The sequence below is a fragment of the Ursus maritimus genome, unplaced genomic scaffold (assembly GCF_017311325.1).
Source record: "Ursus maritimus isolate PB19 unplaced genomic scaffold, ASM1731132v1 scaffold_5, whole genome shotgun sequence".
Taxonomy (NCBI): domain Eukaryota; kingdom Metazoa; phylum Chordata; class Mammalia; order Carnivora; family Ursidae; genus Ursus; species Ursus maritimus.
This window is the reverse complement of record NW_024426663.1, coordinates 38,292,521-38,301,802: the sequence shown is the minus strand read 5'-3', so window position 1 is coordinate 38,301,802 and position 9,282 is coordinate 38,292,521. Positions and strand designations below refer to the sequence as shown.

General features: G+C 36.9%; 1 pseudogene; it reads right to left on the bottom strand.

Moving 5' to 3' along the window:
* Positions 1-6,156: 6,156 nt before the first annotated feature.
* Positions 6,157-8,327, bottom strand: LOC103663877 (annotated as a pseudogene).
* Positions 8,328-9,282: the final 955 nt, after the last annotated feature.

Below are 9,282 nucleotides of genomic sequence, written 5' to 3'. Positions count from 1 at the left end.
ATGTTGCTATATCTATCATTTTATAGTCATTCATTTAAAGCCAATCTTGAATATTAATTCAAACATTAAAACCAAAAAGTATTTAGCAAATTATTCCTTCTCTGGAGGACAAATAGGTAGTGAGATAAAAAGAATGTCTTCTTTATTACTCTCTTGGCTTAAAATATTATTAAACATATGGATAGTTGATACTTTGCAAGACTGCTTAAAGAAGTTTTTTGGAAAAATGTAATTTCAAACTCTGACTACCCCTGATGAATCTGGATGCAAAAACTCTCAACAAAATCTTAGCAAACAACAATGAAAACCCCCATCACATTAAGAGGATCATACAACAGATCAGGTAGGATTCATCTCTGAGATGCAAGGATGATTCAACATACACAAACTACTAAATGTGATAGATCATATTAATAGAATGAAAGATAAAAACATGACCATCTCAGTAGATGAAGAAAAAACCACTGACAAAATTCAACAACTTCTTCTTGTAAAAACTCTCAACAAACTAGGTTTAAAAGAAAGAAACCTAGCATAATAAAGGCCAACATGATAAATATAACCCCATGATTATATTATATTCAACAGTGAAAAGTTAAAGCTTTTCCTCTAAGATCAGGAGCAGATAAGGGTGCCCTCTATACTCTCACCACTCCTATTCACCTTAGCACTGTAAGCCCTAGCCAGACTAACTCAAAATGGAATAAAGATGTAAATAAAACCTGAAACCATAAACTTCTAGAAGAAAACATAAGGGAGAACCTTGACATTGGTCTTCACAATGATTTTCTTTTTTGTATATGACACCAAAAGCATGAGCAACACAAGCCAAATAAACAGTGGGACTACATCAAACTAAATGTTTTCCACATAGCAAAAGAACCATCAACAAAATGAAAAAGCAGCACACAGAATGGGAAAAAAATATTTGCAAACCATTTACCTGATAAGAGTCAGTATCGAAAATATATAAGGAAATCATACAATCTAACGGCAAAAAACTAATCCGTTTTTTTAAATGGGCAGAAGAACTAAATAGACATTTTTCCAAAGAGGACATCCAAATGGTCAACAGGCATACAAAAATATGCTCAATGTCGCTAATTATCAGAGAAATGCAAATCAAGCCCACAATGAGATATCACCTCACACCTGCTACAATGACTATTATCAGAAAGACACGAGATAACTAATGCTGGCAAAGATGTAGAGAAAAGGGAACTCTTCTGCACTGCTGGTGAGAATTCAAATTGGTACAGCCACTGTGGAAAACAGTATGGAGGTTCCACCAAAAAAGAAAAATAGAACTACCATATGATCCAGTAATCTCACTTCTAGGTATGTATCTGAAGGAAATGAAATCACTACATCAAAGAGTTATTTGCACCTTATGTTTATTAAAGCATTACTTACAATAGCCAAGACATGGATACAATATAAATGTCCAAAGACTAATGAATGGATAAAGAAAATATCATATATATATATATATATATACACACACACACACACACACACACACACACACACAATGCAATATTACTTAAGAAGAAGGCAATCTTGCCATTTTCAACAGCATGGATGAAATTTGAGGACATTATGTAAGTGAAATAAGTCACACAGAGAAAGACAAACATTATATGATTTCACTTACATGTGAAGCCTAAAAAAAACCCAAACTCATAGAAACAGAGAGTAGACTAGTGGTTGCCAGGGGAGAAGGGGTGGGGGTGGAAAATTCAGGGAGGGAAATGATAATTGTCAAAGAGTACAAATTTCCAGTTACAAGATGAATAAGTTCTGGGATTTAATGTAGAGCGCATCAGTGACTATAGTTAACAATGCTGATTGTAAACTTGAAAGTTACTAAGAAAATAGATCTTAAAAGTTTTCTCCACCAAAAAAAAAAAAAAGGTAACTAAGTGAGGTGATGGGTGTGATAACTAACCTTACTGTGATAATCATTTTATAATATATACATACATCAAAACATCACACTGTACAACCTAAACTTACACAATGTTACTTGTCAATTACATCTCAATAAATCTGGGGGTGAAAAAGAAACAAAACAGAAAAAAGAATGAGCTCCATTTAATATGGGTAAATTACCTAATTAATTAACCCCTAAATTATTAGGAAGGGTTTCAAAACCAAAAATGTAGCACTAACTAATGTTCTTTAATACTGAAAAACTCACTACATGTAGATACTAGTCACTGGCTACAAAGGAATGTTGACATATCAGGATGCCCATCTCCATCCCAGAACCCAACTCTGTCAGCTCCCTGAACATATAGATTACTTTCTCAAAGAACAATAGCCATCGAAGGCTCTGTCTCATCACTAAACAAATATTTGCTAAGCACCTATGGTAGTGATCAATCAGCAACAAATTCTACCCAAAAAGAGAGGACAAGTGTTAGGAAGATGACATGCATATAACTATAATATACAGTAAATGCGATAAATTTGATAAGAAAAGTGTTCAAAAAAGTGCCATAAGAAATAAGAATGAACATGCTCACCAAGTGTCAGAGTAGAAACTGTTTTCCAAACAAGATTTCTGGAGTTTAACACAAGTCAGTGGCAATGCATTCTTTTAATATGTGCTTTCCAAACCAACAGTTAGTAACACATCTTTTGTAAGTATGACTCCAAGGAAAACAGGGTTGTTTTTTTTTCCCTTATGTGTGTCGAATAATCTTTCCAAAATGAGGCTGATTTTATATTTAAGAGGACATAAAAAGAGTAGTCCTATTAATTCTAGTTAGCTTTATTTCTTCCTTGTTCATATATAGCGAAATTGTGTAGTTACAAAAGAGTACAAAGAGTAAGTCATTCCATATTATGGCCCTAGAGTTAACAGGGATGGAGAGCTATATATGAAATGACAAGATTCATCATCATTCATGTCGCAGACTGTTTTTTTTCCAAAGATGGTCCTAATGACATCTCCCATCCACCTGTGACTTTGACATACCTCTCATCAAGAGGTGGAATCTAAGTTTTTCCCCTCTTGAATTTTAGCAGGCTTATGACCAGAGAGGCAAGGTCACAAAAGCCATTACACCTTCTGTTTCTTTCCCTCAAGATGCTGGCTTTTGGAACTTCCATGTGAGCAGGCTGGATGCCCTAAGGCGAGCATGCTGTTAAGAAAGCCCAAACTAAACCACATACAGAAACCACATATAGGGAGAAAGATGTCCAGTCAGCCCCCAGATGCTTCAGCCCCCTTTATCAGCTCTGGCCACAGTCTAGTTGCAACCACATTAGAGATCAAGCCAGCACTACTCAGCTGAACCCTTCCCAAATTCCTGACCCAGGGAATCTGTGAGCAATAATAAAAATGACTGTTGTTTTAAGCCACTAAGTTTTGGGGTGATTTGTTATGCAGCAACAGATAACTAAAACATGTCAGCATTTCAGGTAGTGAATACTGAATAATTTCATGGACCGGTTTGAAAAGGTACGTCAGGTAAGGAACTAAAAGGTGTGAAAGTCATGCTGAGTGTTTACTGTAATCTCACTCAAGATTCCACAGGGCTCTTGATTTTCAAGTTTCACTCAATAACATCGATCTAACATGAACTCCAAAGCAAAAAATCATGGAGCACATGTGGTAAAGCTAACTTTGGTCTGTTGAAATGAGGTAGCAGTAGTATTAATAGAGCTACGATTCCAATAATTGGGCCTATCTACAAAGTTCTAGAGTCCCAGCTTCTGATTTATCTCTCTAAGAAGATTATATCCAATAAGATCATATCTACTAAGTATACCACTTAATAAATTATGAAGTGCTTTCATGTACACGATATCATTTGATCTTATAAATAATAATATGACATGGCAGAGCCTCGTAGAGAGAAAACTGAAACTCAGAAAAATTACACAAATTACGCAGGATTGAAAAACTGGGGGTGGGGGGGAAGGCATTTAATCCAGGCAAGCAGAAGACTAGGACCACTACCCTGACCTGAGAGCCAAGACCTAAGTATGTGCATGAAATACACAAGACACATTAGACTCTAATTGTCACTGACCATGTGGTGCACACTATTAAGAGTGCCACGCTTCAAGGAACGAAGACTCAGGTGTATATTAAATACTATGCTCTTAAAGTGTTACACTCTTTTGCTTTTAAAATACCCTCCTCTAAAAAACTTGCACTTTTATTATTCTCTGGATAATCACTAAAGGCTATTCCCAGGACTAGTCTCAAGAGCCCAGTAATTTTTTAAATGTTAAACAAAGTAGGTGCTATTTCAAAGTCCAAAGGTTTGATTTAATGAATGCCAAGCATCTCAAATCCACAGGAAATTTTTTTAACACAACATTGCTGGATATCCTCTGAAGAGGAAAGTTAATATATGAACTAAATGGAATTCTCATTGAGCTCCCAATACTGCTTATCAGGGCAGAAGAGATTTGTTATTGTTATTGTTGTTGTGCAGTGTACCCAAACACTGAATATTTATAGGAAAACAAGCTTTTTAAATTCTTTGCCCTGTTTTTTGCCACTAACCACCCCTCCCCAACCATTGGAATAGTTCCATCTCCTTTTAACAACTTCCCATTAAACCTCATGAACCATATCCTGTACTTAATGGGCTGTTAATATTTTAAAGCTTCTGTAGTTCTACTGTAAATCCCTGGTCCCTTTTGCAACACTGAAAAGATATACCAAAAATTCTTCCAAATTGATGGTACAAAAAACCCCACACAACTTACATTGTAACAGTTAAACAGTAACTTGTACTATTACAATAAAATCATTACAGGATACCAGGCACAATAATTATAACAACTGTATAGCTGAAAACAACTAAGTATAGTTGGGAACATAGAGGTATTTTACTGGCTTCGAGCCACATACTTGTCACATTAGCCCACCATATGCCACAATGCACTTGCTTAATCACCAGAATGGCACTTCAGTGCTTAAAAAATAAGTAAATACCATTAAGGTAATATGCCAAGGGACTTTAAGCTGATTATTTATTTCCCTTTAGAAAATGAATAGAGACAAAAAATAATAAACTAGTTATCTCAAGAAAGCAAACTAGATCTTTAAAAACATCTTGCCCTTCCCCCTCTTTTTTGAAAAATGATTAAACAGTCCAGATGATGTCATCTCTAGTTTCTATTACCCTGTTTTTATGCATATATATACAGCCTTTTTAATAATTCTTGCCAAAAACTGGAATGAGATAACAGTCTTCATCTAAGTAAAACATCTAAGTTCAGAAAAAGAAACATTATGATAAAACTTATAGGCCTTAAAATGTCTTGGTTGATCATGAGATAAAAAAGAAAGCTATACTATCTGATTGGAACAGACCTTTCCTATCTATGGCCACCCAGTTTCTGCCCTGGTCCCTCCACTCCTCACCTACCTCATCCTTGCTACGAACCTCACCCCTCCCGCCCTTTCTACCTCTCCAATCTCCTCTTAAAGATTTCACAGCAAAACATTGTGCAATTGATTTATATTGCTATTATATATATTTACATTTATAAATTATAAAATTATAAAATAAGCATCAGCCTACCTTATATCCAAACTGGTGTGAGTTTGTTTGTTTGTAATGCTCCACAATCATTCATGACATTTAACTTCAGTTTTCTTTTCTTTTTGTTTTTGTTTAATTGTTTAACCCTTGACAACTTTCTTCTACTTATTTTTCTTCTCTCTTAGGTCCATTAAAAATTTATACTATTTTCTTCTTGAATATTAAATACACATTCACAGATGAATTATATCTATATATTAAATATATATACATAGGTTATGCTATCCATGCTGCCACACTTTTCAAGAGGTTCACTATTTTCTTAAATACTTGATGAACATACTAACCAGTAATTACATAATGCATCTCTGGGAAATCACTGGGACGATTTCTTTTTCAGAAGCTCCTTGTAAGAGTTCAAAAGACTACTTTGGTTCTGTAAGGTCATACATACTTTTTAATTTCATAATATCTAAATTCTATTAGATTTGACTCCCTTGGATTCTTTTTTTCACCCTAGTTCCTTAGCAATAAAATGAAAAACCGGACAAAGCAATTTCTTTTTCTTCTTTTTTTTTTTAGATTTCCTTATATATTTTATGGTGTGGGGAAGGGACAAAAGGTAAGAATCCTCAAGCAGACTCCCTGCTGAGTGTGGAGCCCCACACAGGGCTCTATCCCATAACTCAAGATATCATGACCTGAACCAAAACCAAGAATCAGACATTCAACTGACTGAGCCACCGAGGCACCCCGTAATTTCCAAGAGCCCTTCTAACACTAAATTCCTATAAAGAGATGCCTTAAATAACGAACTTAGTACTTCTAAAGAAAGAAAGACTGAGGGAGATGAATGACTTAAACCTTCAAAGTCCTAGCTTCATCATGGATCAAGTTCCTACAAGCTTTGCCATTTGGGTTAATTGCAAGATGAAGATGGACTGCTAGAAACAAGTTCAAGACTATGGATAACATACAACAACTCACCTAATATAATCCCATAATTTATAAGAACTCTTTTTGCTCCTTATGTGATCTTCCTTTTTTTTTTTTTTTTTGACAGCTTGTTATTTTTTAATGTGTAATACTTGAGGAACATGAGAATTGCATTCAACATTGTAACATTGTTTTAAAAAGAGAAAGCAGATCAGTCATCAAGAGCTCCCAAGTGAATTGCATCTTCTTAACCTCCATGCTTGTCCTCTTCGATCTGGGGTGTAATTTGATGAGATCATCAGTTCGAAGAATGGTAATTGCAGCTTCTGTTGCAAACTTCGAACTCTTCACTTTCACTATGGTTGGTTCAAACACCCCTGTTTGTTTGTTGTCTCAAGGTTTACCAATGACCAAATCAAGACCCACCCATTTTAGATTTTTGCGTTCTGGGTTATTTTGAGCCTCATTATGGAAAGCTCTTAACTTTGCAACCAGATCTATGGAGTCAAGCTTGGGCAGGATTAACTGCCAGTGTGTTAGAACAACAAGAAGAGATCTTGCAAACTCCGCAATAGCAAGCTGTTCCCGAGACCCCACGCTGGTTTGCATATACCTTTCTCAGGGTATATGGAAAGGGCTGCTTCTACAGCACCCACACCTGGAACCACAGATTTTGACCCAAAACTCTATTCACCACACAAAGAGCATCATGTAAAGAGCGCTCCATCTTGTCACACATGAAATCATTTGCCCCACGTAAGATAACTGATGCAGATGTATGAGCCTTAGTGTTTTTGATCAAGATCTGCTCATCCTCATAAATTCTCTCCTATACTACCTCTTCTGCTTGTCCCAAAATTGAAGATTCAAAAGTTTCTTCTCCTTCCAAATTGGCCAGGGTTGACGGAACAGTTGCTCCAGAAGCTTTAGCGATGTGTTTAAGGTCCATTTTAAAAACTCTTCTAACTGCCATTGTGCCCATCTCCACAAAATACTTCAGACCAGTGGTTAGAGTAACGTTGGTACCGGTAGCCAGGATCTTCTGGATCCACTCCTTGCTGATAATCGGATTCTCTCTGTCTAATCTGGTCCAGTTTCTCAGAGTCTGTAATAGCCGCCTGTACACCAAGCTTCATTTTTGTTTTCTGCAGGCTGAAGTCAAGGCAAGCAATTTTTGCATTAACTATTCTCTTGGGCATGCCCTGGGATTCCACCACACAGTTGAGTGCATAGCCGCTGATGAGTATACTCTCCATCTGACTGCTCCCATGGGCTTTCAGAATATTAATGGAATTGACTGGATAGCAAGGCTGGCCTCTTACGTCTGTGTATTTAACTGCAAGTACAGCATCTACTACCATATTGGCAAAGAAATCACCATTTATTCCAATGATTTTGGAAGACACAGGTGTCTTAGCAGCATTGATCAGGTAATCTCTTCCAAGTGTTAATAATTAGATTTTCACTGATGTAACACACTGCCTCCTTGCAAGCAAGTCGATAGCTACTAATAACTAATTTGGGATGAATTTTCTGTTTCACTAGTTCATTTGCATTTTTAAGAAGTTCTGCTGCAATAATAACCACTGAGGTGATTCCATCTCCCACTTCTTTGTCTTGCAGATCAGCTAGCTCACAAAGAACTTGAGCTGCAGGATATTCTACCTGCAATAACTTCAGGATGGTTGCACCGTCATTAGTAATGGTTACATCACCAATATCATCCACCAACATTTCACCCAAGCCAACTGCACCAAGAGAGCTTTTTACGATATTGGCAATCGAAGCCGCAGCCATAACGTTCTGGGAGCGAATCGCTCCCCAGGGCTATTCTCCGAACACAGACAAAGGCCGCTCTATCTTCACGGCGGGGTACATACACGTCGAGTTTCACCCTCACCACGGGCAACCAGCATCTGGGGCCCCAGGCCCTGCGGTGGGCACAGTAGCCTCGGCAACTGCGGCGCGGAACCAGGTTACGGCTTGGACTGCGCCCGAGCGAGACCGCAGGGACTGCTGGGAAAACCGCTCCGCCGGCCCGGCCGCGGGGCAGGGCGGGAAAAAAAAGAAAGGGTTGGGGGTTGATGTGATCTTCCTAAAAATGATCTCCGCTCATTAAAAAATATCAATTGGTTTTGAAGATATTTCAAACACATCAAATTTTTAATTTCTCTCCTCCGTAAGCCCTAGCCTTGACCAATTTGTTAGATAATTTCTTCTAATATGCTTAAACAAATAATAGAACAAATCTTTTTTTTCGTATGTTAGTTTTAATCTTTTTCACCTACCCTCATGGGAACTTTATTTTCTCCCTTTGGGAGAAATATTTAACAGCAATTTTCTTAAAATCTCATTTCATTTAAATCAAAAGAATAAAATACATGCTATTCTGATTTCTTAAAAGTACCGTATCCGTACATTAGAGCAGAGTTAAAATAATCAGGCACCATAAACATATATTCCATCTTCTGTGAAAATAGAAAAAAATACTCAGCATCCCACACTAAAATACCATTTGGGTACTTAAAAATAAACTAAATTAACCCTTATTCTATTCTTTTCTGAGACAACCTCAATTCTTCATCTTCCTCCTCTCTCAGAACAGGTATTTTTCATATAAGAATCCATTGCCCAGATCCTTATATCTTATACTTTTCCACAGTTATTACGGTATCTAACAAAATGATTTGCACAAAGAAGATATCACCTTTCCAGGTCACTCTACTTCATTCTTTCCTCCACTTCTCTTTATTCCTTTCCCATCCCTCCCTCCCTCCCTCTCTTTTTCTGTCTCCAGCATCACTTGTCATAACTCTCAGTAACTTCAAAACCA